At 35.4% G+C, this 13,733-nt stretch overlaps 1 protein-coding gene and 1 non-coding gene across 2 annotated transcripts in view; one reads left to right on the forward strand and one right to left on the reverse strand.

Annotated features, from left to right (window-relative positions):
- LOC138709092 (phospholipase A1-like) overlaps window positions 1-13,733 on the forward strand; it is a 46,630-nt gene that overhangs the window by 11,421 nt on the left and 21,476 nt on the right. The gene's annotated exons all lie outside the window — the stretch shown is intronic.
- TRNAD-GUC (transfer RNA aspartic acid (anticodon GUC)) lies at window positions 1,372-1,443 on the reverse strand. Its single transcript has one exon. It is a non-coding gene; the product is annotated as a tRNA-Asp (tRNA).

A 13,733-nucleotide genomic window follows, 5' to 3' on the forward strand; every position in this document is an offset into this window, starting at 1 on the left:
TTGAAATGCTAACCAGACCTACAAAGTCATTAACACAGACATGGAAATTCTACACATCCAACCAAAAAGCCAGAAACTAAACACACTAGTACAATACGAAATATACACACACAAAAACACATCCAAATGAAATTCTGAACACACAACTCAATTTCAGAACACACACACTCTTTGATTCCACATTACACTACACAAACACACGCCCACAGGAAACAAAACGAAAGGCGCCAAGACCAGCAACAACCAGTTCTGAAGATGGCCAACAGCAGGCCGAAACATGTTAGCCAGGTACGGTAAAATTTAACACGAGAAAGACATATAATACATATTCCGAAGTAATCTAAATTGTTGACGTTTTATTAGACTGACAATCTCTCTGAGGAGAGAGGCGACAGGATTTTTTATGAAGCGACTAATGGAACAACTGAATTTACATCAGTTATAGCAATTAAGTCATTATAAACAAATTAGTAGGAGATAAAAATGTTTTTTACTTTGTCATATTTTCTGCACGACGAAGAAAGAATTAATGTGTAGGCCTGCAATAAATAAATTGATTTTATAGTGTCACTTTACCGCACTAGTGTGACATTTTTATAAATGTCATGAAGTTTTACATTACGTAAAAAAAAACTGGTTCAATAAATTTATTGGGTGTATTTGATGCTGAGAAATTGACAATATTATTGATTCATTCTTTCGCAGTTAATTGATAATCAGGTTGTGGTGTTCCTTACTGCTTTGTGAAATATTTACGAATCATCAGAAATAAGACTAAAAAGACAATAAAAAAAAAACCCAGCAATATTGCAATGGTGAATGGCTCTGATTGGTTAAAATTCAATGATTTCTTACATTCCATTAGTGAATTTGTACTTGAGCGACATAGCTAAGTTAATGTGATCTTCCTTGTCCGATATTTTTTTTGTAATATTGCAAATTTAGGAAATTAAATTTGATGTAGAATGTCCCTCTCTTCCCAGCAGTGCTATGATATGTCAATGTATGCTACGTAGTCTTAGAAAAAAGTTTTGTCTCTCAGATACTTGTTAAGTTCCACAAAGGAGGCAGTGCGCATGATCACAGGACGAGCGACCTGGTTCACAAGAGAACGACTACACTATAATCGTTGTATGCTGGATCATGCTCATTGCCCCCTTTCTGGGACCAAGTATCTGTGCGACAAAACTTTTTTCTAAGACTGTGCATAGTACATACTGTATGTAGTATGTCATAGCTGAAAGAGAAAATATTATTCATCTTAGACGTTTAATTTGTTACGTGTATGTAGTGTGACACTGGGAATTATACTAACTTCAAAAATTAATATTACTATTACACGACTTTACGAAAGACAAATAAAAAAATTTCCTCCCCGGCGGGGAATCGAACCCCGGTCTCCCGCGTGACAGGCGGGGATACTGACCACTATACTACCGAGGACACATTAAAATAAGCGTTAGTAATATGAATGTATACTTCGAATATATGCATAATATACAGTACATATCGTTAATCTCTTCTTTGTATGTATCAAGGGCACAGTAATGCGTCATGAGCTCATGGCTTTAACAAGGTTACATGTAATATGCGTAACGATGCAAAAGGCGCATTAGTTGAGTAGTTCTCACGTTCACTTCCTCGCATTACGTAATTCCTCCAAAATAGGCCTAAACTTCATTTTATATTTTTATTTATGCGATATATACAAGTCCTAACAAGACAAAGGAGTAAAATTTCACATACCGCATTACACAATACCATTCATGAGTATTTATTGTCCCAAGAATAAATGATGCGGGAAGCTGAAATGCAAATACGAGAACATCCGGAACTGGAAAATAATCTCTGAGTTCATCTTCATGATGACGTTTAAGCCAAAGAATCATTAAGTCAAAACTAATATGTTTGTGGTTATTGTGTTTAGTAACACACGAAGGATGTCAATAACAATCTAACAATAAATTTACAAGTTTTAGAAATAATTTATAAGTTGTACCAACCAAGGCCAATGTACTTTTGACATTAATGCCACATAAAAAAGAAAAATAAATAAAAATCTTTCTGAAGGGAGAAAAAAAATTCCCTATCTAGAATGTTCGCGGATCTCCAGAATGAGCTTCAGGGACCCCCAGAGGTCCGCGGACCTCACTCTGAGAACCACTGCACTATAGGATTATTGGTTCTACAATCTCCCTGCAACATTACGATACATATTATCATAGGTCCTAGGAGGCGAGAATCTCGGCATCGGTATAGCTCTGTTTACAACGTCTTTGTGCTTGACGACCGGTCATAAATGTAAGCTTGCATTTGAATCGTTTATTATTAGACTTCGTGGAATTGCCGCGAGAATCTCAAGGTTTACTGCGCACGCGGTGTAGACTGTATGAGAAGGGGGCGTGGAAAGGATAGAGTATGCCTCTAATGTAAACACTGAGCAGTATACTGCGGTTACAATAAAACCTGTATCCTGCATTCAAGAAATATAATTAATGATCATTGAAGTAGAAAATGTCTAAACATTTAAATACACAATTATTTTATAGTGAGATATATTAACTCTTAAAATTTAATGTAAGGTACATCATTCTTGAAGTGAAGAGTTACGTACAATTTGAGAGACGGCAAAGTAACCTCATCCGATGGTCACTTAAACAGTTTTTATTTTGGGAAAATGTACGTTCAACATCACACGATGTAATACGTAAATATTTGAAGAACGGAAAGTCACAACTTTTTAGTACACCAACTTCAGATGTCTTGTCGTGACCTGATGACACATCATTTATAATACGAAGTTGTGAATAGGCAGAATTTTTAGCAATAATGTTTCTCAACTTCCATTTCACTTTTTCTGAAATTAGTGAATTGTTATTTTTTATAACAGTTTGTGATACTTTATCCACTATATTAAGAGCTTCTGAGAGTTGCAGTTTAGACGATTCTAACAGGATGAAGCTTTTGGACACGATTTTAAAGTTAGAATCAATGAACAGAATATCTTCCAATAGCTGTTCAGAAGGCAATGATTTTTACAGTTGCAACAGCGGAACTGTCTGTGCTATCCAATGCATCAATTACATCCATTATTTTCCCGTAATGTTCTGCATAATAATTAACAGCATCCAACCACGTTCCCCAACGGGTCAAGACTGGCTGCGGGGGTAAGGGTATTCCAGGGGAAATTATTTGGAACAGCAACACTCTCATTGTAGTATGTTTGATTGAATTCTTGTCTGCACTGAACAAATGTTAAGCTTTGACTATTCCAACCACAGTAATGCAAAAACAAGTGCTTACATAGGTATACATTAGCTGTAGCTGCTCTATCTATTTGGACCGGTCACAACTCTTAACATGAACTGCTTATACTACGAGACCGGGCGGCCGCTCACCTCCTCTATACTACCGTACATCGGCAACCTGATTGCATACTGCGTGTGGCAATTCAACGAAGTCTATTTATTATAAAACACCACAACCGACATTTTTTATAAAATGCGTTTTTTTGTGGATTTTGATTGCCAGCATGAATGCACATCTTTTTATATAAAAACCTTATATCTAGCATGACCATAACATGTAAAAAATTGGATAAGAAATACCGGTACGTATTTATTGTAAAAAAAAAACACAACTAACATCACATTATGATGTTTTTCAAATAAACTAGTCTGCCACATTAGCTGACAGCAGCACTGTCGCACCCAACAGCCAGTGTTGCCAATGCAGCGATTTTCCCGCTAGATCTAGCGTTTTTCAGTGTTAGTTTAGCGGGTAAAATTTATGAAATTTGTATTGCTCATATAGGGATTTAGCGGTTTTTTTAACACTCACAGCGGTAAAATAATCTTATTTTTACATTGACAATTTAGCAATCTAGCAGTTTCTGTACTGTAACTTAGCGAGTTTTTAAGAATCGAGTTGGCAACATTGCCAACAGCTGATTTCAGTCACAGCCGGATCACTGTTTTGTTCTGTCTATTGCTGATTAAGTGTTGTCCTTACCATTTTACCTGTTTTGAGTATTTTGTTACAACTTGGCTAGTTCAAGTGATGAAAATGTTGCTAATGAGGATTATTGAGAACTCGTCTAAATTCAAGGTAAAACAAGTCACAGCTAATGATGTGGTTAACTTCAAAGCTTGGTGGAAAAAATTTTTATAAGCTATCTAGAATGTCTGATTCATCTTATGGCCGTGGTGTACCAAAGAATAAAAATGTACATTTTAAAATTTCGAAAGTGAATGAGCTTTTTCACTGCAATGAACAAAAAGGTGAAGTTCTTTGTGAAACGTTCATTGACAGATTGTACCGGCAGAAGTATTCACCATTCGAATTCCTGGAAAAGTGTTTGTGCTGAAAATTTACCGTTTGAACTGCCAACAGATCTAGCTTATAACAGCTCGAGGCTACCAATCAATGTTAAAAAAATGAAGGACCTTAAGAAGATTTTGCAGTACACACCCTGATGAAGTGAAAGGATTCTACACAGAACTGTACACATGGTCTATCACCAACAAAGATAGTAATGATGACAGTGGAAGCGAAGACTAGAAAAATAATAAGTCCTGATAAGAAAAATGTCTGTTGCAACAGAAAAAACTTTAATTTTTTGTGATTTTATATTGTAGTTTTTACACAGATTATTAAAGTTTTTCATATTACTTTCATTCACTCTGATACTTGGAAAAGGGCAATGATTTGCTTAGTTTCAGTTTGTTTGTTGGAAAAATCCCATAACATCCTAATTAATTTAATTTTTCGGGAGACTTTATTTATATATATATATATATATATATATATATATAATTAAACAACTAATGGTGAATAAAACTCATATTTAGCAACTAATATCACTTATTAAATATATTTTACAATAAAAATAAAAGTAATGAAACTAAACAGTTTTTATTGGTTTCCCAAAAGTTTTGTTTTTGTCACTTGTGGGGTTCTAGAAATAAACTATTCATTTCTAATGCAGTGGTGACCAACTCAGCTACTCTTACGAAGTAGTGTGTGAACTCACGAGTAAAAAAAGAGCAATGGACTGTAACCGTATGTGTGCGATGATCTGTTCTGGCATACTGCTCGTGTGCAGCGAAGAGTGCTCTTGCACAGGGAGCACGAGTTGGTCACCTCTTTTCTAATGTATTCCGCCAATCCTAATTAATTTCGTCATACAGAGCTTCAAAATATTCTTTCAATGTCATGCAGTGGAATGAAAGGCGAAGCTAGGAGTTCTTGCATGTGCTGTGTTGGTTCTTCAGTATTTAGGTATGATTCTCGTAATTCTAATCTAACCATTTTTGTTCAAATGGACTGAGAATAGTGAAATCAGGTGCTCGGTCCTGAAATATGAAAATTCTACAAATTTTAGCTTGTCTTTCTGAAAATTTTACCCGACATTTATAAGCTATTAATGTATAAATTAATAAATTTTAGCTCTCCACCCATATTATTGAGCTTTTTTAATTGGTTATTTAACGACGCTATATTAACTACTAGGTTATTTAGCGTAGATGGGATTTGTGATAGCTAGATGGTATTTGGCGAGATGAGACCGAGGATTCGCCATAGATTACCTGACATTCGTCTTACGGTTGGGAAAATCTCAGAAAAACCCAATCATGTAATCAGCCCTAACGGGAATCGAACCCGCGCCCGAGCGTAATTCCGGATCGGCAGGCAAGCGCCTACGCCAATTGAGCTATGCCGATGGCTATGTTATTGAGATTTTAGTATTTTTAACAGTAGCGGATTAAAAATCCTCCAACAGTATGCCCTAATAAGTTCTGGTTTCTAACATTCATGGCCGGTTTCACCAACCTTCGTTATCATTATAACGTCTCGTTAAATAATTTAATGACACGTTAGTCAGTTTTTGTGTTTCACCAAGTATCATTATTGCTAACGCATCTTTAAATTCATCGTTAATTTATTAGGACCTATTCTTCGCGTTAAAACAGTAACGATGCATTAAGAAGTCAACAACATGGCGGACGTAATTATTCGATGATGAAGTTCTTTATTTAGAACTTCAACATAACGACGAACTTATATGTTGTAATAACACTCGGAATAATCATTTTGAAGATTTAAGTGATAAAGAATTCCACGAAAGCTACACATTAAGGAAATAAGTAGTAAGAATGATTCTAAAAGAAACTGAATACCAGTATACTGTATAGGTTAGAATACGACAGATAGAAATCACCCACTTAACGCCTCTTCAACAGATTCTTCTCGTTTTAAAATAATGTTGCGGGAAGTTTTGAAATAGTAATTGATGATATGAACGGGGTATCAAAAGCTGTATTGTCTAGATATGTGAATAAATTATCAGACGTACTACCAACATTACAATAGTCATTATTTCTATAGGCCTAATAAGCTTATAGCTAAATTTTATGTTGTCATAGACAACATAGATTGTGTACATGTTCCAATCGTATATCCTAGCAGTAATATAGCCAAAAGATTCTGCAATAGAAGATCCTATTTTTCCTTCAATATGCAAACAATTTCATAGGCCTATGTAACGCTCCGCATAGAAAAATTGTGGCTAAACTAGCGCTGAGGTAGTTTCCTTCGTACTCTGCTTATACACCTTGCACATACGAATCTGTGACAGGTTATGTTTGATTAGTTTAATTTTTTGTTATGCCTTGCATATACGATCAACTGCATTACCACAAAAAAGTCCCTTATAAGTTCAACGATTTTCACTTTTACCTCAGAACTACCTCGGCGCTAGTTTATTGAAATTGTAATAGGTTAGAATACGACAGATAGGAATCACCCACTTAACGCCTCTCCAACAGATTCTTCTCGGTTTAAGATAATGTTACGGTCTACACGGATAGCACAACATTCCAAAGGACGATGCCTTTTAAATGAAAAGGGTGCAAAGAGATTTTCTTTTAGGAGACAATGGATACCCCTTAAAAGTCAATTTAATGACATCTCTCCTGAATCCTGCCACACAAGCATGGCAAAATTGTTACAGGGTACTAATAAATCTGCATGAAATACAGTGGAAAAGTAGTACGCAATTTATGGAAGAGGCGATTTCCCGTCCTAAATTTAGGCCTAATATAACTGCTTAGAATGCTTTGTATAGAATTAATTGTGGCATCAATTTTTAAGCTGTCGACCTTGTAGTCAACTAAATTTTCTCAGATTTCCTTTAGAAGCTACAATTTAACTGCTCTACATTCCTATTATTTACATTTGGAAGCAGCTGTCTTTTTTTTTAATTGCGGTATGACAACATACTGTATTTAGGAAGATGTTCTTAAAATTACTGCCTCTTACCCATTTGCCTATGATTGTTTCTTCATGCCAAACAAAGTCAGCCATGATCATATGTAACCAATGAAATTCGCGATTTCGAAGCCATGGGCGTATGAAAAACAAAACATGCAAGATATAAGTACAAAATCCCCTCGTTAGTAAACGCCTGTTAATTTTAAAGATACGAGGCTTGGTGAAATAGTCAACTTTTAAAGATTCCGTTAAAATTAAACGATCCATTTGTTGACAAGTCATTTGTGCTGATTTAAAGAAGCTTGGTGAAACTGGCCATCAGACTATTATATAAGTTACTTTACTAATTTGTGCACAGAACTTACTCATTGTTTTCTTTTTATGGAGAACACTCAGATAAAAAATATCAATTTTTATTAATTGTACGAGTCACTTTTTTCCCCATATTTGAATGCTTAAATAATGTATATACATCTTAATATATAACAAAATGTTCAGTATATTTTTCTTATCCGCTCATTCCTGAAATACAGTAACATTTTTGTGTAAATCAAACTGAATTTGACACTGAAACATTTTTATACTATACAATTTTGAAAAAAAAAAAAAAAAAAAAAAAGTGTCAGCAATAGTCAAGAGTATGGTGGAAGTGTATACGTATATATCTCAGCCTCCTGCAATTAAAATATGGCCGCTGAGGGACATAAAAAGAGTGACAATGCTAAAAAGTTATGTTATTCTGGTTAGAATAAAGTTCAAAGATTTTTTGATAGACTTTTTAAATGTAGGCTTATTATTTTAAAAATTCTGGTCAAATTTCAGGGCCAGGTCCCTTTAACAACCTGTAATATTTCTATTGATGAAACGACGCTGTGCAGCGTTCAAATTAGAAAATTCAAAATCCATCATGACTGAGTTTGTTTCCAGTCGGTAACCTTGCTGCTGAGTTTCGGTTTGCAAAATGTCATATATGCGGCTGGAAGTTTCTTCCGTTTTCCTATAGTAACAACAAACACCAATAGAAATGCAATATCATGCACCATTTCGTGCAATGAACTTGGGAGATACCGTTTGTATAAAATGCACAGTGAATTACAAAGATATTTGACGTTTCTTGCCGATGAAAATACAATTAATCTAGGCCTTTCTTCATTATTCCTCCTTGAATCAAATAACAGAAAATTTTCATCGCATGGTCGCAGTATTTCAAAATCTCTAACACTTTTTATGTACAGGGGCCTACAGCGTTCTGTTCCTTAGTCTGTTCTGATTAAATTATTCCTCTCAGATAAGTTGGCAAGAACTTCTTCATTTCTAATGCCCACAGTAATACCACAGTCTAGTAGTCACGAAGCTTATGTTTATGAGGGTACTAGGAACAATAGACTGTGGAGGTACTATTTCGCATTGTCTGTAATGAGGGAATAGTAGCGATCATAGTGGTTAGCAACTATCTATGGATGCATATTTACTACGTACTGAGCTTCGTGACTGTATATACTAGACTGTGGTAATACCTCGTACAACACAGAACTGATGAAAGAAAGTTACTCCTAGAAATATTAATTTCCATGGGAAGATAACTCAGTCATTAGTCACAACAGCTGTCCCAAACACAGACTGCAAAAATAAAATTGCATAATGATCTCTGTACATAGCCTATCATACTATACAGAGTGGAAGGAAATCTATTACATTAATTCACAGAAGTATTTGTTAGCCGAAGTCAATGCGAACAAGTCTTGTCTTATAAGTTTTTTGATACGTCTTATAATTTTGAGAGTACGATATGTCGCTTTGCAACGCTGTAACACTCCTTGAGACGTATTTGTTTACATTCTCCTCTCACAAGTCTTGCGGATTATTCACCCGCGCTGTGGAACAGTGACCTCGAGGAGAGTTACAGCGTTGCAACGCGTTACACTTTGTGTATACTATCAAAACTATTGGACGTATCTAAAAAGTTATTTGACAAAACTTGTTCGCATTGACTTCATCTAATACTTCTGTGAATTAATGTAACAGATTCCCTTCCACCCTGTATTGGACATTTTGACTTGTGGCCTCATTTGAAGTCCTCACATGTGGAGTAACGGTTAGCGCGTCTAGCCGCGAAACCAGGTGGCCCGGGTTCGATTCCCGGTCGGGGCAAGTTATCTGGTTGAGGTTTTTTCCGGGGTTTTTCCTCAACCCCATATGAGCAAATGCTGGGTAACTTTCGGTGCTGGACCCCGGACTCATTTCACCGGCATTATCACCTTCATCTCATTCAGATGCTAAATAACGTAAGCTGTTGATAAAGCGTCGTGAAATAACCTACTAAAAATCATTTGATTGAACGTTTTAGTTGTGGAAATTTTTGTAATGGACTTTCTGTAGCCTATATTGGACATTGTGCTGAGGACGAATACCGACATGGAATGGTACATTAACACTTTAAAAAATGCAGCGTGCAAAATTGAAATTTATATCAAATGGACTGCCAAAAGTTTGCAGCCACTTGGAATGTGCTCCTACAATGCAATGCTAGAGATCTTCCACATTTTCCTACAGCATCACATTTGAATCCGACGTCACGAGAGTTGAGCCCGATTCTGGCGAAATGTGATTAACTCGCTAACCAATGGCATAGGGTTGCCTGTCTCCCATTTTCTCCAGTCTCCCGTCTCATGTATTTGTCAATGTTTTTCCCGTATTTCATAAAGTTTCATTTATTTATATACTTATTTGTTTATTTATTTCTTCATTCTTTATTTTTTAATTTTATTTATTTATTCTGTATTATTTATGTGAACTTTATTTATTTATTTAAACTTAATTATCTATGTATTATTTATTTTATTTTATTTTTTTATATTTTGTCCATCCATCCATCCATCCATCCATCCACCTACCCACCCACCCACCCACTCACTCACTCACTTGTCTTTCTGTCTTTATTCTTTCATCCGTTCATTACACTTTACCGCTAATGAATGTTTCAATTTGATCTACTGAACATGAATTATGAATATGAATACATGAATATATTATGAATTCAGTAGTATCAGAGAAATTTTGAATTATAAAGTTAATCGTGCTGGTAATGTATGCCAGTAGTGGGTGGATCTTTTTGTCAATATAGGAGAAAAGAATTAACGTGCCAAATTAAAAAAGGGGTTGCTTTTGTAATGAGCATTCCAGGATCCAATTCCTATACTGAAAGAGTGTTCTCAATTATAACTAACAAGTGGACTGCAGTAAGAAACAGAAGTCCTGCTGAAATTATAAATTGTTACAAATTTCAAATTGTCTTATAAAGAATTTCACAAACATGCAAGACAGTTATCGGCGGAATTGTACTTACGATGACATCAGGCAATGCAACCAGCAATACACATGACGTCGCATGGTTATGGGTAGGGTTGAGGGCCCGCTGAGACATAAGTGGCGTGCAGCCTCACAGACTTCATATTTACTGTACTGTAACTTTCAAGGTGCTACAGAATTCTAAGTTTATGTCACAAGGAGCAAATCTCAAGATAGGGAATAAACTTTCATCTTTCAGCCGCGATCTTTGTTTTGATTTTGCAAGTTTCAATTTTGAAAAAAAAAAAAAAAAAAAAATGTTTGCAAATGTAAGTGAAACCAAACATAGCCGCTATATTGGCGGCAAATAACCTAAGAGAAGCATATTTTTCCGTAGACAGAATTGTAAAGAAATTTAAATCACACATGTCTTTGCACCGTGTTTATAAATACTAAATATGTATCACTCTGTAAATCAGCTACTACTAGCTGCATTTCTGGCTTAACCTTGTTTATATCTATGGCCAAAGGATTCGCAAAAAATAAATCATTTGCAATATTTTTAAAATCACCGAATCTCCGTTGTTGAAATTCTGTTTTTAGATTTAGATGTGGATAATTATTTAAATTTGATTCAGAATATCAGAAAGAAATTGTAAGCATGGAAAATGATGGAAATGTTTTTCCCTCGTATTTGATTTCCAGAATTGTAATGAATGATCGTACCGTATCGTACATATCTACTAAGTTTTCCTATTGCCATTCGTACTGCAATTTGCATTTACAATGTTCATAAATACCTGTGATCTTCTGATGCTCTTTATGACATAGGCTACATTATAATGACGTTTAATATTGTGTTGATAATTGCCCTTTAAATCTTTCGAGCACAATGAACATATACTATTGTTTCCATAAGCACAAGAGAAATACGTCTTCTCCCATTCTTCTTTAAATACACGTTTCCTACCTTTGGGCAGAGTCATGCTTAACTAGCTATATGTTACGCCACTGGTAGCTGCTTGTACCATGGATAAATATATAATTATATATTCATCCATGCTTGTACAATGAACCTGCAAAGGGTTGGTTGGGAAGGGGGATGTGTATTCCTTGCCTGCCCCGTAACGTCACTTCAGTCCATTTTTATGAAAGGACTGGGCCAATAGTTTTTTATCCACCGGTCAACGAACTGAGCGAGTTTTCAAGTGATATACACAATAACACAAGCGTTTAGACAAGAATTGGCATTGTTTTGAAAGAAAGAAAGCAAGCTTACATTTAAACTTTCCGCCGTATTCTTTCGAATACAGAGAATTTCTTCAGCCACTGAAAGGCAATCGAAGTAAAACAGTACCACTGCAGTGTTGCCAACTCAGAATTCCATTTACCGCTGCACAAGCTTAAAAAAACTGCTAAACTGAAGTTAAAATACTCCAGATTTTTCTTAACACATCATTTCCAAATTCATAATACAAACTATACATCTTGGTGCAATACATAAGTGCAACAACATTAAGTCTTCTCAGTCCTGCTCGAATGGTCAAAATTTCACTTAGCTTGGGATTTTCCTTCCTGTGCTGTGCTTTTTCACAAGATTCATCCGGCTAAACAGCCTCTCAACCTCTGCATTTGACAATGGTAGGATAAGGAAATAAAATGCCAGTTGGAGAGATGGTCACACATGCATCATTGAAAATCGCAACCTAAAATTTGGAACGTACCATAATGAGATTAAAAAAAAAAAAAAAAAAAAACCTAATATAATATTTCTAATTCTTTGGAAATTGAAATAACACTCACCTCTGCTCAGAAGAAACATTTTTCCAAACCCCAAAGTTATTTTCCGCCACTGTATCTCAGCAACTGTTGCCGAGCAACAGAAAAACACTCGCTACTCTTTTTTGTGTTTATCTCTAACAGCATGGGTAATTACATTACACCATTTACATCGAGCTTTCAAACTATCACCGGCAGCTTCTTCCATCCAATCTTTCAACACTATGTTTTTTCCACACATCTCTAAATTTTTGTACGCATGGAGTTTTCTGTTTTACGTGGTATCGTTAAATAAATTATATATAGGCCTACAGTATTTCTTCAAAATTGAATGAAGTAGATCAAGTGGACACTTCGGAAATAATCAAATCACAGTAAGTTCGAAATCTGATTTCACACTGAGCTGAAGATGTGCCTGCAAACAATGAGTAGTATGGTTTTAAGTTTGAAGTATGTCTGTGTTACAAAAACACAATGCGGAATGAAAAATTAAATAATAATTCAGTTCATTATCTATTCTTTATGATTAAATATATCAATTCATTTACAAAGACAATGCATACATTAGATTAAGAATTTAACGAATGCAGCATAGTACCTCATCTGTACAACAACAATGGATGAGGCAGGAAATAGACGTGGTTACACCAAATCGAGTTAACATAAAACGTTGATATTTTACACTCGCACAATGAGAAAGTGTGATACAAAGACGTTATAATAGTATAGTGATAATACCAAACTAAACTATGGTTTATGATTAACTAACATTGTTGTCCGCAAGTACATACAAAAACAAATATAACATCTTTGCAGAAAAAAAAACTTAAAAATATCATCTCCTTGTGCCGGAATCATAAAAAAATGCCAAATAAATAGCTAACCACTGACGGTAAAATTTTGTAGCTGACCATAGTCCTGAAAACACCAGAGTTAGCTGTAAAACCGCTGACTTGGCAACACTGAGTACCAGAGCAGTGAACCGTGGAGGGAACAGTACAAGTGCATGTGCTGTTGCAGTGCGGTATTTCGCAGAAGTAGAGCTTCCACTTCGCTCCCATAGATGGTGCAAGCAGCCTCTTGATGAACTGTTCCATTCTGAAGCAAAATACTGTATCGCTTATGGCCGGTTTCACCAAGCTTTTCTTTAAATCAGCACAAACGACTTGTCAGCAAATGGATCGTTTAATTTTAACGGAATCTTTAAAAGTTGACTGTTTCACCAAGCCTCGTATCTTTAAAATTAACAGGCGTTTACTAACGAGGGGATTTTGTACTTGTATCTTGCATGTTTTGTTTTTCATACGACCATGGCTTCGAAATCGCGAATTTCATTGGTTACATATGATCATGGCTGACTTTGTTTGGCATGAGGAAACAATCATAGGCAAACG

The sequence above is a fragment of the Periplaneta americana genome, chromosome 1 (assembly GCF_040183065.1).
Source record: "Periplaneta americana isolate PAMFEO1 chromosome 1, P.americana_PAMFEO1_priV1, whole genome shotgun sequence".
Classification (NCBI taxonomy): Eukaryota; Metazoa; Arthropoda; class Insecta; order Blattodea; family Blattidae; genus Periplaneta; species Periplaneta americana.